General features: G+C 40.3%; 1 non-coding gene across 1 annotated transcript; it reads right to left on the bottom strand.

Annotated features, from left to right (window-relative positions):
• Window positions 1-542: 542 nt before the first annotated feature.
• trnar-ccu (transfer RNA arginine (anticodon CCU)) lies at window positions 543-624 on the bottom strand. The gene has a single exon. It is a non-coding gene; the product is annotated as a tRNA-Arg (tRNA).
• Between the last annotated feature and the right edge of the window lie 15,044 nt (window positions 625-15,668).

The raw sequence follows: 15,668 nt of genomic DNA on the forward strand, positions 1-15,668 counted from the left end.
ATGGCCAAGTAAGAGTCCTGACCCCAATCCCATTGAAGTGCTGTGGCGTGATCTGAAGCAGGCCGTTCAGCGCAAGACATCCCAAAAATATACATGAACTGAAACAGTTTTGCATAGAGGAATAGGCCAAAATACCTCCTAACCGCTGCTCAGGTCTGACAAGCCGCTACAGAAAGTGGGGGTTGAGGTTTTTGTCATAAAGGAGGTTCCACTAGCTCCTTAATATAAGGGTTCACGTACTTTTTCCATCAATGACCTTGATTGTTTAAACCATTTGGTCAATAAAGAAACAGCAATGTCAAATGTTGGGCGTGTGTTGTTTGTGAAATCAGGCTCTCTTTATTAATTATTATGACTTAGATAAAGATAAGATCACATGTTAGGAGCCATTCATGCAGAAATCCACATCATTCCGAAGGGCTGTTTACAAAAGTTTTTCTCCCAACTGTATGTGAGAGAAAAGCAGAGACGCTCACTGAGTAAGGTGGGGTTGCAGCTTTGCAAATCACAAGGACATTTGTACGCTCAAAATGGGACAGAAGCACCCCAGATGGGACTCGAACCCACAATCCCTGGCTTAGGAGGCCAGTGCCTTATCCATTAGGCCACTGGCACACACTGGGTTGGGTCGATCACGCTGATGAAGAGCCAGTTTTTTTTTTCCTTTGCTTTTTGAAAGGGATCCCCAAAATTAGGAAAGTTAGGCAGCAGAAGGTTTACTGTGACCTGAGAAGGACCGGCATCCAATCACGGTGGTACACACACACACGCTCTCACTCATCTGAGCTACACGGCTACCAAGATGATCTCAGGTGCGCCGAGCTGGTACGGAACATATTGAACTGATCGACGGCGAATTGTCTCTCAGACAGGCTTTTCACCTCTGAGCTCCCTGACTGACAGTAATCAGCTAGGTAGTGAAACAGTCAGCTGCTTCTAAGCCTTAAACAGCTGCATCTCGGCGCTTCCACAGAGAGATGATTTGAAAGCCAAACATCGCCCATTGGGAACACCTTACTATCACTAGTTTAAGAGACTCTTAAGGTCTTGCAGAGGTGCCTGTCTAATAGCATGCGCTTTGCAAGCTATAGGTGTTTAGGCTGAGGCAGAATGCCTGTTAACAAAATGTTTTTCTAAAGGGGCCTCGCACTCTTTTCCAAGCAATGGTCACCATCCCCACCGAGTGTCACAATGTAGTCATGTCCTAGGACATCACCTGTTAGTCTCCATTTGTCTGCCACCAACACTTTAGGTTACGGGGTCACAACCGCACCCCGGAGACCAGAGGAGCGTTGGCGTTCTGGCGGCGCAGATTGGGCTGAAGGTGGGGCGCTTGAATCTCGCTGTTGGAGGCCGTCTGAAACTGACCCAAGCCTTTCCCTTGAATTAAATGTAAATAAGAAATGAACCCCAGATGCACATGGAATCAATCACGTGTTTCCTTTGAGCCGTTTCAGAGACTGCTCCAGAGTTTACCTTGCACAGATGCGCAAAGATTAATGATGGGGGTGCACGCTTCCAGGCGTCTTACAACTGTAGGGACTGATTAGAGACAATTCGTAGCTTCCCAGTGGGCATTGATTCGTCGAATATACGTATATTTACGGCGAAATTACGTCTATACGTATATATACGTCGCCTAGACGTATAATCAACGTCGAATTGCAACCGTAAAATCGACGACATGAATAAACGCATATATAACGTCGAAAACACATCTAACACAGTGCCTGAGGCTTTTTACTGTAAATTACGAAGTAAATTATTTTGGCAGTAATTAATTTACACATGTATAATACATATAGTAAATATAATAAATTAATTACTGCCAAAATAATTTACTTCGTGCACTGTGCAGAGTGCCGTATACTCCTAGTTGCGGCACACACGATACATACAGTAAAAAGCCTCAGCCACTGTGTTAGATGTGTTTTCGACGTTATATATGCGTTTATTCATGTCGTCGATTTTACGGTTGCAATTCGACGTTGATTATACGTCGAGGCGATGTATATATACGTATAAACGTAATTTCGCCGTAAATATACGTATATTCGACGAATCAATGCCCACAGCTTGGCATACAAGGGTTTTGCTGAGGGGGTCTTGCCACCTGCCTGAAAAAAAACAGTAAAATGTTTGAGTGCCTATAGAGTTTCTATTTTTATTTTCTTGACAAAAGTTGATACCATTTCCTGGACACCCCGTCCCCCATCAGCGCACGGTGCCCGGGGAAAAATCTGTAGGGGGGCGTCTGAAATTCTGAGGGGGGAGTGATATTTCGATTGAAACGGAGCTGTATAGATGCAGCCATTCAAAGTGCGCGGTAAAGACACCGCAGTACAGATACCGCAGGTAAGATGACACGCGATACCGCGGTACGTGATTGGTTGACCGACAGGGGCACTCGTGGTCCGTTGGTCTGTCGTAGAAAGACTTACTGTACTGTAAACGTCTTTACTGTGCCCGTTGTAGATATTGAATTTTACCACTGAAGGGAAATCTTAGTAGCTGAGCATAAAAAGAATAGGAGCATACTGTAACGCGTGTGAAGGCCATAAACGATATTAATTTTGGAACGTAAACATACAGTATATGGCTGGTCTTGGTACTTTAAAGAAAAAAATACGCACCAGTATTCCATTTCTCCCTAAACATTGTAAGCTTCGAAGTCTTTAACTAACGTGATACCGGAGTCAACAAGCATACTTTTAGAATTTGATTAAAAGGGAATATAATATGGAATCGCGTATCTAAAGAATTTAATAACGGTATGATTATATCCGTGTACTGCGGCAGGGCTGTGTAAGGCTGTTTCGCCTGGCTGATCATGCGAGCTGTCTTGTAGCCTACTGGTCTAGGTGCGTGACTACCAGCTGGCAGGTTGTGTGTTCGAATCCAGCTGGTGCTGGACTTTTCATTTTTATTTATTTATTTTTTAATCGCGTAACATAAACATATTACCGTATGCAAACTGTACTGTATACAGTATGTATATGTATATTTAATGTCTTAACTGTGCCCGTTTAATTGAATTTAAAAAAAATATTTAACACGAACATTAAGCTGTTTACATCTTCCGCCTGAGAACAGTCACCCGTTGCTACCCAACGCAGAATGGTGATTGGCTGACACCATCTGACACCCCTCTGATTGGAGAAAAAAGACGTGCTGGTGTGCTATACCAGGAAGAGGATTTCTTTCAATTCTAAACGTGTATTTTAAAAGTTTAAGAAGTAAAAACCTTACAGCGTACACAGATTTCTAAACTGATCAGGATCGTTATCTTTGTCTCATGCATAATAATGTTCACCGCTCTGTCCAGCAAATTAATAATAAACTTTATTTTATATAGCTTTTTAAACGAATAAGTAATTAGATTGCTCATAAACCTAATCACTTGCTTTTTCTTTTTATTTATGCTCAGATTTCAACTATAGATCGTATTATTAATAACCATAATAACAACCAACCAACAAAAACATCCATATAAACATAATACCAACCAAAAACATAGATAACAACCACAATACAAAATCAAATAATCAAACCATTTTACACTCGCAAAGTCCTCCAATTATCATAATCCCGCCCCTTATGCAAAACCAAACCTTCCTCCCATCCCAGTTTATCCTGTTTATCATAAACAAAATCCACCTCAATTTTCAACATAAAGCATTACACAAAATCAATACCTCAACACTCCATACTCAACAACGATAATTCACAAACAGCCAGAACATGTAACTACACATTCCCAAACATACCTACTTTCCATAGCCCCGCCCCTTATGCAAAACCAACATCCCTCCCCTGTTCTCTCTCTCCCCTGGCGGTTGTAATTGTTTTTATTTTCAAATAAATTTTAGCAAAGTCATGTATTTTAAAAATCTTAAGATTTTTCTATTTATGTCTTTATTTAGTGGTTTCATTAGTGACAAAGGCTAAACTTTCTTGGAAAAATGTCTTTTATGTAAACCATGTTTGCTATTAATTCATTCAGGGCTAAAATATGTTCATTGTCTTCTAATGAAAGAAGGGTTCCTTTCGCCGTAGTCGGGAGCCTAGCCTTTAACTAGTAAGTACTGTATTTACTGGGTTTTTGAGGGGGGGTGTCTTTCGCTGGAAATCTCGCCTCCTACTTTGAAAATACCCGTGAAACCGGTTCAATTCGTCACAGCCAGCACTCCTGCAGAGAGTTGGGTTGTACTTGCAGTGTATACAGTACACGCGTTATGCTCTTCGTTAATGTCTGTGAAGTTTTATTTAATCTCTGAGCCATACTGATTCTTCTGGAAGCACACCAGTATTCCACTTTCTCCCTAAACATTTTTAGGATCAGAGTCTTACATGTGGTTATTTCGAAAACGTTTGTACGTGCTCCTTCTTACCATGTTACTGTTTACCGTTACTGACCATATTAAGTTTAAGTGCCTGTGGGCACTTTTCCTGTCCGTGGGGGGTGGACCGTCTTTCATTAGAAGGTTAGTCTGTTCTACTCTGAGAATGTAGGGGGGTGGGAAGTGCCCGCGGTCATTTAATTAGTATTAAAATCTTAGTTATCTTTCTAGTTCACAGGTTTGCATGCATAATTTAATTTTGAAAGCCACTGAGACATCAGGTACTACTGTTGTATTTATGAAAAAGAAACAAAACAAAAAACATACTAACAACTGTGCCATCCTACTCCTTAGTTAATACATTTTATTATTCATAAACAGTTAACATTGTTAGCAAAATATTTTGAATTATATTTAACCCTATTTTTTCTTTAGTTTTGTATTTAACTTATTATATGATAGTCAGACTTAATGTATATTAATGTATATTTGAACAATGAAAATATATTTTTACAAGATTTTACATTAAGCACTTAAAATTAATATGGTTAATAATAGTAAACTGTAACATGCTGTAACAAGATCGGTTAAACTTCGAAGAACAAACCTGTTCCCACACACCCTGCCCCCACTACCATTAGAATATACACAAACATTTTAGCGTTTCATTCTGAGCAGAAGACCCTCACACCTGAAGAGTGCTGGCTGTGACGAATTAAACCGGTTTTACAGGTTTCAATCACAGATTGGGACTCAGTAAAGTAACACACAGCGCCACTGGATTTGATAATACTGTACCTAACCAAAATCCGCAATATGGAAACAGAACCTGTGTAATTGTTGATAGATGATGTACTCGTAACATTTTTTCAAGACGAACTACAACATTTAAAAAATGACTTGTATGTACTTGATATCTCTAATCAATCCACGGGTTCCAGCACAAAACGAAACTAAAACGCATACCGTTTGGCGCTTCTTATTAGTTGTTCAAAAGTAATTTGACCGTATGAAATGCATAATATAAACCTAGACACATATACGTGAGCAGTACTTAAGCACTGTAGTATCGGTGTTAAGACATACCTCTCAAATACTGTAAATCAAGTTAAAAATATCTCAAGACCGATTCTGGTCGTAATGAAACCATGTTTCGTGTATGTTTTCTTTTTCATCTTGAAATAACTCATTTCTAAATACCTTTTTCACTGTTAACATCTTGTAGCAACTTTGCGACAAAATATACACTCTGACAGTTCATCCTGCTACCAACATTAAATAAAACAAATCTTAAGATTTCTATATTTATGTCTTTATTTAGTGGTTTCATTCGAAGCTTACAATGTTTAGGGAGAAATGGAATACTGGTGCGTATTTTTTTCTTTAAAGTACCGAGACCAGCCATATACTGTATGTTTATGTTAAGATTTCCCTTCAGTGGTAAAATTAGATATGAATATTCAATACTTAAACGGGCACAGTTAAGACATTAAATATACATATACATATTGTATACAGTACAGTTTGCATACGGTAATATGTTTATGTTACGCGATTAAAAAATAAATAAATAAAACTGGAAGGTCCAGCACCACCATTATGTTTATATGGTTGTTTTTGTTGGTTGGTTGTTATTATGGTTATTAATAATACGATCTATAGTTGAAATCTGAGCATAAATAAAAAGAAAAAGCAAGTGATTAGGTTTATGAGCAATCTAATTACTTATTCGTTTAAAAAGCTATATAAAATAAAGTTTATTATTAATTTGCTGGACAGAGCGGTGAACATTATTATGCATGAGACAAAGATAACGATCCTGATCAGTTTAGAAATCTGTGTACGCTGTAAGGTTTTTACTTCTTAAACTTTTAAAATACACGTTTAGAATTGAAAGAAATCCTCTTCCTGGTATAGCACACCAGCACGTCTTTTTTCTCCAATCAGAGGGGTGTCAGATGGTGTCAGCCAATCACCATTCTGCGTTGGGTAGCAACGGGTGACTGTTCTCAGGCGGAAGATGTAAACAGCTTAATGTTCGTGTTAAATATTTTTTTTAAATTCAATTAAACGGGCACAGTTAAGACATTAAATATACATATACATACTGTATACAGTACAGTTTGCATACGGTAATATGTTTATGTTACGCGATTAAAAAATAAATAAATAAAAATGAAAAGTCCAGCACCAGCTGGATTCGAACACACAACCTGCCAGCTGGTAGTCACGCACCTAGACCAGTAGGCTACAAGACAGCTCGCATGATCAGCCAGGCGAAACAGCCTTACACAGCCCTGCCGCAGTACACGGATATAATCATACCGTTATTAAATTCTTTAGATACGCGATTCCATATTATATTCCCTTTTAATCAAATTCTAAAAGTATGCTGGTTGACTCCGGTATCACGTTAGTTAAAGACTTCGAAGCTTACAATGTTTAGGGAGAAATGGAATACCGGTGTGTATTTTTCCTTGTGATATTTTAAGCTCTAGTTGAATGATAGGTGTCGCATTTTAAATCATTTTCGTAGCTAGAAATTATGAAACGCCCTGTTAAAAGCAAGGAAGTTTTTATGCCCCGTTGAAGTAAAACAAAATGCCTGACAAAGTATGGCTTGGACAGATTCCAAGTGCTTGTACAAATGTGCTAAAGAAATTATACTTTGAGTATACAGCTTGTCCAAAGTCATCCATTATCAATACTATTAGTAATATCTTCAGTAAAGGCTTTGATGCATAAATATTTCTGATGAAGGTAGGTTGTGTACTTTTGTCCAACTGAGCAATCTTGCTTTCATAATATATACCAACATTTTAATGACTGATGATTAACATGCTGTAATACACAGTTCAAAATTAAAGGCTCAAATGCTGTACATGAGAGGTTAAGCTCCCCCTGGCGGTTTTACAAGGCGACGCCGGATAGTTAGTCACGTGACACAGGTGACACACGTGATACCGCGTGATACTGCGTGATAGTTTGACACGCCCACCGCGGTATGCCGCGAAATACCTCACCCATTTTGAATGGCTGCATCTGTACGGTGCAGCTACCCAAATGAAATCTCGCAGCTATGCCATTGATTAGTGCTTCATGATAGAAGATAACGACTAGCAATCTGGTATTTGCGATGAAGTTCAGTTTCACATTTTTCGTCACTCTCACGGTTTGTATTGCCTGGAGCGAAAAGTACCATAAGCGTTCATTTTTGCAGCTACATGGACGTTCTGAATCGTTAAGAAAAAAATGTTGTAAAACCAATAGAAAGCACAAACTGCTATAACTAGTCCTAGTTATATAACGATTTTAAGTATAATGATAAACTACTGCAAGGAATCGGTCCACCTGAGCAAACAGGATCGTAATGTTGACACTCAATAACGACACTGATATGTGCAGTTCCTGGACGGATAGCCCTCCTGCCCATCAAACAGACTGAGTGACTGTTCGTGTCATTTAGTGTTGTCTGACCATTGACAAAGTACAACTATTTTTTTAGGGCGCAAATTAAGTTAGGTAAATCTTTTTGCCCAAAACTGAAGGGGCGACATTCCCCCCTCCCCCCGTGATGCCAGGCCTGTCCCCATCCTATTCCATAATGTCATTATATATAATACCATACAACAGTGACCGATCCTTACTAACTGCATGCGTTAAAATTGCACATCAGCTCATAGCAGGGGGCACATAGCCGCGATGTATTATCAATGTTAAATTTCAACCATAATATCGACAACATTAATAAACGCATACGTTGAGAAAATATCGAACCCAGCATATTTTCCGGTTATATACCACAATGCATTGCTAGTATTCGTTGGTCACCATTTTGGACACGTTTTTCAAACGTAGAAGTATATCTGCAAATATCTCAGCAATCCTCTTTTGACGGGTAAGTATGAACAATAATAATACTATCTGAATACATACAGATCTTTCTTAATATTATTTTGATTAAAATAGTACGTGAATAAGCAAAAAAATAGCACATAAAATAGTGTGAATGGGGAAGATGACACAAAATCGTTTTGCCGTTTCTCTTATTCTTATTCTATGTTGTACTTTCAAACTTTGGGTAATTAGGACAGACTTTATTGCTCAACTGCTATGATGCAAGCCAAATTTTATACATTTATTTCAGCTTTGAGCTTAGTAAACCGTTCATTTTTTAGATTATACTAAAGAAGATATTAATCATCATTTATTTGGGAAGTAATATTATATAATTTTATCCTAGCTGCGGTGCTGAAGTCCCACCCTACATCAACAGAAAAAGGAATAAAGGAGCACGCAATGTGTTACTTGAAGAATGCATATGCAAGGCAGGGGGCCAGGGGATCTGGACACTGAAAATAATAGGTTTTTGGTTCTAACTGTTAGGACAATTAGACAGGGTTTGCAAATAGTGGAAAAAAATCATCTTAACTTCCATTGTAATATTTTTTTTTCTTGGAAATATAGAAGTTGTACATTTTAAAATGTATATTTGAATCAAAATGTGGTTTTGAGTTAGTGTGTTAATGTAATTAGTTTTGTGTTTGTCATTACTATACTGTATATTGCCATGTTACCAGAATTTGTAGCTGAAGTTTAAGACTAGTTGTGTTTTTTTATGATTATTGCCCATATGTTGATTGTTGATTGATTGTATACAATGTATAATTTGAAATACATATGTTTCAGGTGTGAATGTGTATTTTCAGAATACATTTCTAAATCTAATCATTGGCTTGGTTTACTTGTTTCTACACCTATAAAATCTATCTTTGATGTATAATAGACCTCTACCCATATACATATAATAGACCTCTAAAGTTATGCGTATAATAGACCTCTAACCATATACGTATAATAGACCTCTAAAGTTATCCGTATAATAGACCTCTAACCATATACGTATAACAGACCTCTAACCATATACGTATAATAGACCTCTAAAGTTAAACGTATAATAGACCTCTAACCATATACGTATAATAGACCTCTAAAGTTATACGTATAATAGACCTCTAAAGTTATCCGGAACTCCAACCATATATGTATAATAGTCCTCTAAATTTATCCGTATAATAGAACTCCAACCATTTATGTATAATGAACGTCTAAACATAGACGTATAATTGACGTATAACTTTAGACGTATATTAGAATTTCATTCTACACGAATTGTAGACCACATTTAGACGTATAAGGTATGCGTTTAATAGACGTATATTATACGTCTTTTGCCTACTGGGTGGGCTCCAGATGCACATGGAAGCAATCAAGTGTTTCATCCGAGCTGTTTCAAAGACTGCCCAAGAGCTTTCCTTTCACAGAGGCGCAACGATTAATGATGGGGGTGCACCCTTCAATGCGCCTTACGACTCTAGGGAGTGATTGAGATGATTCGTAGCGTGTGCTCATTTCCCTCTATTCCCCGTGTTGCAGTGGTAGGATGACGTAAATTCCTGCTTTGAAACGTAACGGCATTATAATCAAGTGCAGGAGCCGAGGGCTTTAGTTTTGTTTCGTTTTCTATGGCGTTCGTAAGCGCGCAAATCAAAGGCAAGTCCTGCGTCTAACACGAACGTAAATGCTTTTGAAAGTGCAGTGTGGTGCAGCTTGTAAAATCCTTGTCCACATTTGTGGTTTGTTGATGTTTGTTCTGTCTGCCAAAGTTGCATTTTGACATCCGGACGGGGGGACTTTATCATTTGAACGTGAAGCCAGCCTTAAACCCTCTGAGGCGTGTCTGTCTGCCGGCACGTATCTTGTGAAAGGTATTTTTTTTTTAACGGAGAGCAACTTTAAAAAGGTATCCGCAGCCACCTCGCAGTCCGTGTTTGATTATAGGAGGAATGCGACGGCGGCGGGCTCGCTTTTGTCGTGGTCGAGTGGTTAAGGCGATGGGCTCGAAATGCGTTGGGGACTCCCCGCGCAGGTTCGAAACCTGCCGACTCCGGCGTCTGCCGCATGTCGCCTTGTGCCTGCGCGGCAGAGGCGAAGTGCCGCTTCTCCTTTCCTGGTACTATAACAACGCGAAATCGCTTGGACCCGCTGCCATGGACATCAGTTCTTCAGATAACCACACACTTTGCCTTCGCACCTCTGGTGCTCTGCTTATGCCTTTGAAAACCTAATGAATAAAGCTGAAAGAACCGACACGATATGTAGGTGCTGGTAAAGCACGCAGTAAAGAACTGTTAACAGCAAGGGTTTCAGTGGGTTAACTGAGGAGAAGGCGTGATCGCTAATTGTTGACTTTTTATTTGGTGTTAGAAACACTCTTACTGTGCATGACGTGCAACAAATGTAGCCACAGAAATTGCATCACGCTTTCATGTATGCTATTGCAGACACCAACGTTGCCTAGATAGAAAACCGAAATAGCCGTGGGTTTGCTTGCTGGTCTGAAGGATCTCTCTTCGAATCTCTATCATTTGTCAATGGAAGTAAAAGGCGCTGCAATCTCATACGTTCAGAATCAAACCCGCAGCTGTTGTTCGACTTTATTTCTTGACTAATTACAACTGAGTGTCGCATGAGCAGTTACATAAACTTGTCTGGTATATTTGAACACAGATGCCGTTCTTCAATTAAAACTAACAGTACATTGTCAGGGACATTCAGTTCTATAAAAACAAGAGACAGACAAGAGAATATTTCTACCGTTCATGTGGACTACGTGTTGACTTACTGATCGGAATAATTGAAAAGTTCGGACTCATAGCCGATGCAGTGCGTGCTAATTAGAACAGCAACGCTGAGCTCTCAGCACCGTACTGAGCCCAGGTGTTTTTCTAAAGCTGTCAGGTGCAGTTCATTTACAGTACGCCCCGTGTCTCAACGGTAGGACGGAGTCAAATACTGCCTCGACACGCAACAGCATTATAATAAACCGCAGGACTTGAGGGCTATTCTCTTTGAATGTTCCAAGGCATTCGTAAGAGCGTAGGTCAAGGGCCATTCGTGCATCTCCTGTAACTCGAGTAAAAATGCTATTCAAAGTGCAGTGACTGAAATCGTCGTCCACATGTCTCCGTTGTTGATTTCTTTCTGTCTAAGAAAGTTCTATTTTCATGTCCGAACGGGGAGACTTTATCATTCCAACTTGAAGCCACCCTTAAGTACTCTGAGGTGTGTGTCTGCTTACACGTATGGCGTAAAAGGTTTCTTAAACGGAGAGCGAACTTGAAAAAAGTTCAGGTGGGTAGCTGCGTCAGCATGCGTAGGCTGCAAAGGAACAAGTAATAGGTTTATTCCATGCTGAAAAAAAGAAGAAAGGGAACACAACGTTTCGGCCGTGGAGCCTTCTTCAGGTGTGAGAGAGACAGGGCAGTAGCCCTTGAAAAAAGTTGCCGCCGCCGCCGCCGCCTCGCACTCCCTGTTCGATTGTAGCAAGAAGCCAACAGCTGGCGTATTTACTGTAATCGTGGCCGAGTGGTTAAGGCAACAAACTTGAAATCTGTTTGGGTCTCCCTGCGCAGGTTCAAATCCTGCCGACTACGGTGTCCTTTGCATTTTCTCTCGTGCGTGCATGAAAAAGGACCAGCGCTGTTTTGTTTTCGCTGGGACCTTTAACACTCTAAATCGCCTAGTACCAGCACCTTACAGTTTATTGATGTTAATTCTATTTAAGTAATAAGATTGCTAACGATGTTGGACTTTAGCCGGTGTTTTTTAGAACAAATTGCTTACTCTTCTGTAAGGAATACGCAGTACGTGCCTTTGTCAGTCATTGCTCACCATACCTGTAACTTTCTTATCTAACTCACTTCCTCAAATGGTGAAGGTCCACAAACATAAATGAAAAAAAAAACCTTGTTGTAGATGAGGTGCACAAAAAAGCAGCCCCTGATAGTGTATAACACATGTATACTATTGCAGAGACACATGTAACATATATATATATACTGTATATATATATATGAAACAGAAATAGAAACAGAAACAGGAATCGCTTACTCACCTGGAGAATCTCTGTAGGAATATCTAGCATTTATCAATGGAAATAAAAGCTGCTTTAATACAGTGCATGTTCAAACTCAAACCCTCAGCTGCTGTTCTTGTTTGTTTTGGGACAAATTGCAACTGAGCATCGCATGAGCCGTTACGTACCCTTATCTGTTAGGGAATTTCAAGGGAGGAGTTAGGTCAGAATGGGTAGGCTGCAAAACAACAAGTAAAGATTTATTCCAAGATGAAACGTTGTGGCGGTTTTCTTATCTTTTCAGCATGGACTAAACTTTTACGTGTTCCTTATATGCTATATATGTATATATTAGCACCAATGTCGTTCTTAAAAACTAACATGAAATTGTCAGGGACATTCAGCTATATACAAAGACGAGACAGACAAAGTAATAATTCTATATTAACGTGGCCTACGTATTGATGCAATGATCGAACTAACTGACATGTTCTGATTCAGATCCCCTGCAGTTCATGCCAATTAGAACAATAGCAATGCTGAGTCCTCCCCACCCTACTGAGCACAAATTCAGCTGCTCTCCAGTTCTGTTCTGCATGTTTTTTCATTGCAATTGAGCTCGGAGCTGGAGATGATCTCCATACAGTTCTGTGTTAACTAGCCCGCACTTGCGTGCTAATTTACGGGTTGTGGCAAATGCTTTTCTATAGTTCATATACATGACGGCAACCTGTTACCGAGGAACCTGAGAGGTTTAAAAGCCTCACGAGCCAGGTAGGACTCGAACCTACAATCTTCTGACACAAAATCAGACACGTTATCCATTACACCACTGGCCCATAGAACATGTGCTTGCACTCCACCACAGAGAGCTCTACACTGCTACCAGTAGTACACTTCCCCATCTAAATTTTCACAGCAAGAAACTTGTGTTTCCTACTATTTTTATCAGGTTTAAAATATCATCTCCTTAAAACAGAAAAAGTGTTGATGTGTCGTGCTGAAATTCCGATTGATTTTGAATTCAAAGAAAAAAGGTTTTCTTCCAAAACACCGTGAAATTGTCACATCTTGCAGACAATAGGTGTATTCCATGTTGAAAAGAGAAGAAAGAAAACCATGGAACCTTTTACAGGTGTGAGGCTTCTTCAGGTGTGAGAAGACCTCACGGCCGAAACGTTGTGTTTCCTTTCTTCTCTTTTCAGCATGCAATAAACCTATTACTTGTTCCTTTGCAGCCGAGGCATGCTGACATAGCTACCCAGCTGAACATCTTGCAGACTCTACTTATCTCCTGTAGAAGTAAAGCAGGGCTTGCTGGGTGAGCTTTTGCTCCGGTATGTTAGGTCACGTGTCATGTTAAATCACTTCTTCTAAACACAACATTTGCTGGTGCTAGCTTTCCCCATGAAAAGAGACATTTCCCTTACAGTACATGACATATCGTTTTTTTTTCTATCAATAAGTATAGAAATAAAACAAAAGAAAAAATGTTGTCGCCAAAGAATGCACAGCTCTGTCGCCTTGGGGAGGTTTCAAGGGCATTGAGCTCCATGAGAAGTGCCAGATAAATGCCATTTCTCATCATTTCTCTTGGCGTCAGTTCTGCTATTAAATGGGAAGGAGGCAACGGGCTCAGAGATTATGTTAAGTGCACACCGAGCGCAGATGTGTCCAAGTGTCTGTAAAAGTGCGGTGCTCCCTAGTGGCTTAAAGTGCCTGCCTAGTAAGCAGGCGATCCTGGGTCTGAATACCAGCTGTGCCTCTCTCCGTGTCTTGTTGTGCCAAATGTATCATTTCAGACAAACATGTACAGCTTTGTTCAGTTTAATGCAAGAATGCATTTCCTTTCTGGAATAACTTGTTTCTGAAGAAATCCATACATTTTGTGAAAGATGAAATCAATTTCTTGGTTGTCAGTGAAAAAATATTGCTGGCTACAAGAAGCGCAAACAATTGTTTTCTTTGACCATAAACCTGCAAATGTAGGGCGCACAAGCGGCCGTCAGTCTCTGTGGAGCAATTGGTTAGTGCATTTGACTGTTAACTAAAAGGTTGGTGGTTCAAGCCCCTCTGGTATGGGTGTCTCAGTTTTTCCAATGTAAACATCATCACCATCGCTAAAGAAGATGGCGCAGAAGGCTCCACAGCCGAAACGTTGTGCTTCTTTTTTTCTCTTTTCAGCATGGAGTAAACCTTTGCTTTATCCTTTGCAGCCTAAGCATGCTGATGCAGCTACCTTTCTCTTAACGCGCCTCAATCATTATTCACCAAAACGATCAGCAGAATAAGTCGCCTTTGTGGTGATGTCACTCCTCTGCTTCACAAATGTCCTTAGTGACGGGCCATTTCTTTCTGCCATTTTTCCGGAGCGGTTATTGATTGCTCCATCATTTCCCTCTTACTTTCCATCACTAGATTGAAAAAAAAAACAGAAACAGGCTGACAGGACGACAATCAAATTGCAAAAACTCATCAAAGCACTCGATAGAGTATTTGAATCCACAAGTAGCTACGAGCAACTTTGTCTTGGCTTGCATGAATGTCGGAAAATGTCAAAAAGAAAAAGATGGTGGCTTTTTCATATTCGTTCTTTTATTTTTAGCTCGTTGGCTCTTCTGTCCATTGTCCTCCTGCCTGGCTCTTGACCTGTGACTGTCTGAACGCACACAGTAGACTTTCATGCGGGGGATTTGTCCTGAGCCTCTGTGAAAGACCCACCCACCCCCATAAATAACTGCTCTAGAAACACATGAATGCAAAACTAAACCACAGCTTAAAGAGGAGCTTGTCATGACCGCCAGGCAGTTAAGACCAACTCTTAAGCGATCTAATCAGCACCAGCAGTGGGTGATTATTAACAAACGCTGCCGCACGAGTTAACCCACCTGCACACACTCCACCGTGCGGTACACAGTGCTATTTTTACCATCTTTACCTGCTTCCCGCTGCTCGGTATTGAGTCTATTCCTTGAGAGCTCTACCTGGCGTTTTTTCCATTACCTCGTTTATTCTGGATATTGGACTCCCCTTCTGCCTTTTTGACTTTGGACCTCGCCTCTCACCTCGGACTGTTTGCCACCAGTGTTCTCCCTGGATTACGACTTACCTTACGCCTCTTGACCACGAAACAAAGCAAAGCAGAGCAAAACAAAATGAACAAACGAAAACCCTCACGTCCCGCACTTGCATATAACGCCGTTACGTGCCCAAGCGGTATTGTACGTCATCCTAGCACTGCACCCCGGGGCGTACGGTATATGGGAACGAGCACACGCCACGAATCGTCTCGAATCACTCCCTACAGCTGTAAGGCGCCTTGAAGCGTGCACCCCCAACTTTCTTCTTTGCCCATCTGTGAAAGGTAAACTCTTGAGCAAACTCTGAACCAGCTCTAAGGAAACTAACCC

Source organism: Lepisosteus oculatus, unplaced genomic scaffold (genome assembly GCF_040954835.1).
Source record: "Lepisosteus oculatus isolate fLepOcu1 unplaced genomic scaffold, fLepOcu1.hap2 HAP2_SCAFFOLD_67, whole genome shotgun sequence".
Lineage (NCBI taxonomy): Eukaryota > Metazoa > Chordata > Actinopteri > Semionotiformes > Lepisosteidae > Lepisosteus > Lepisosteus oculatus.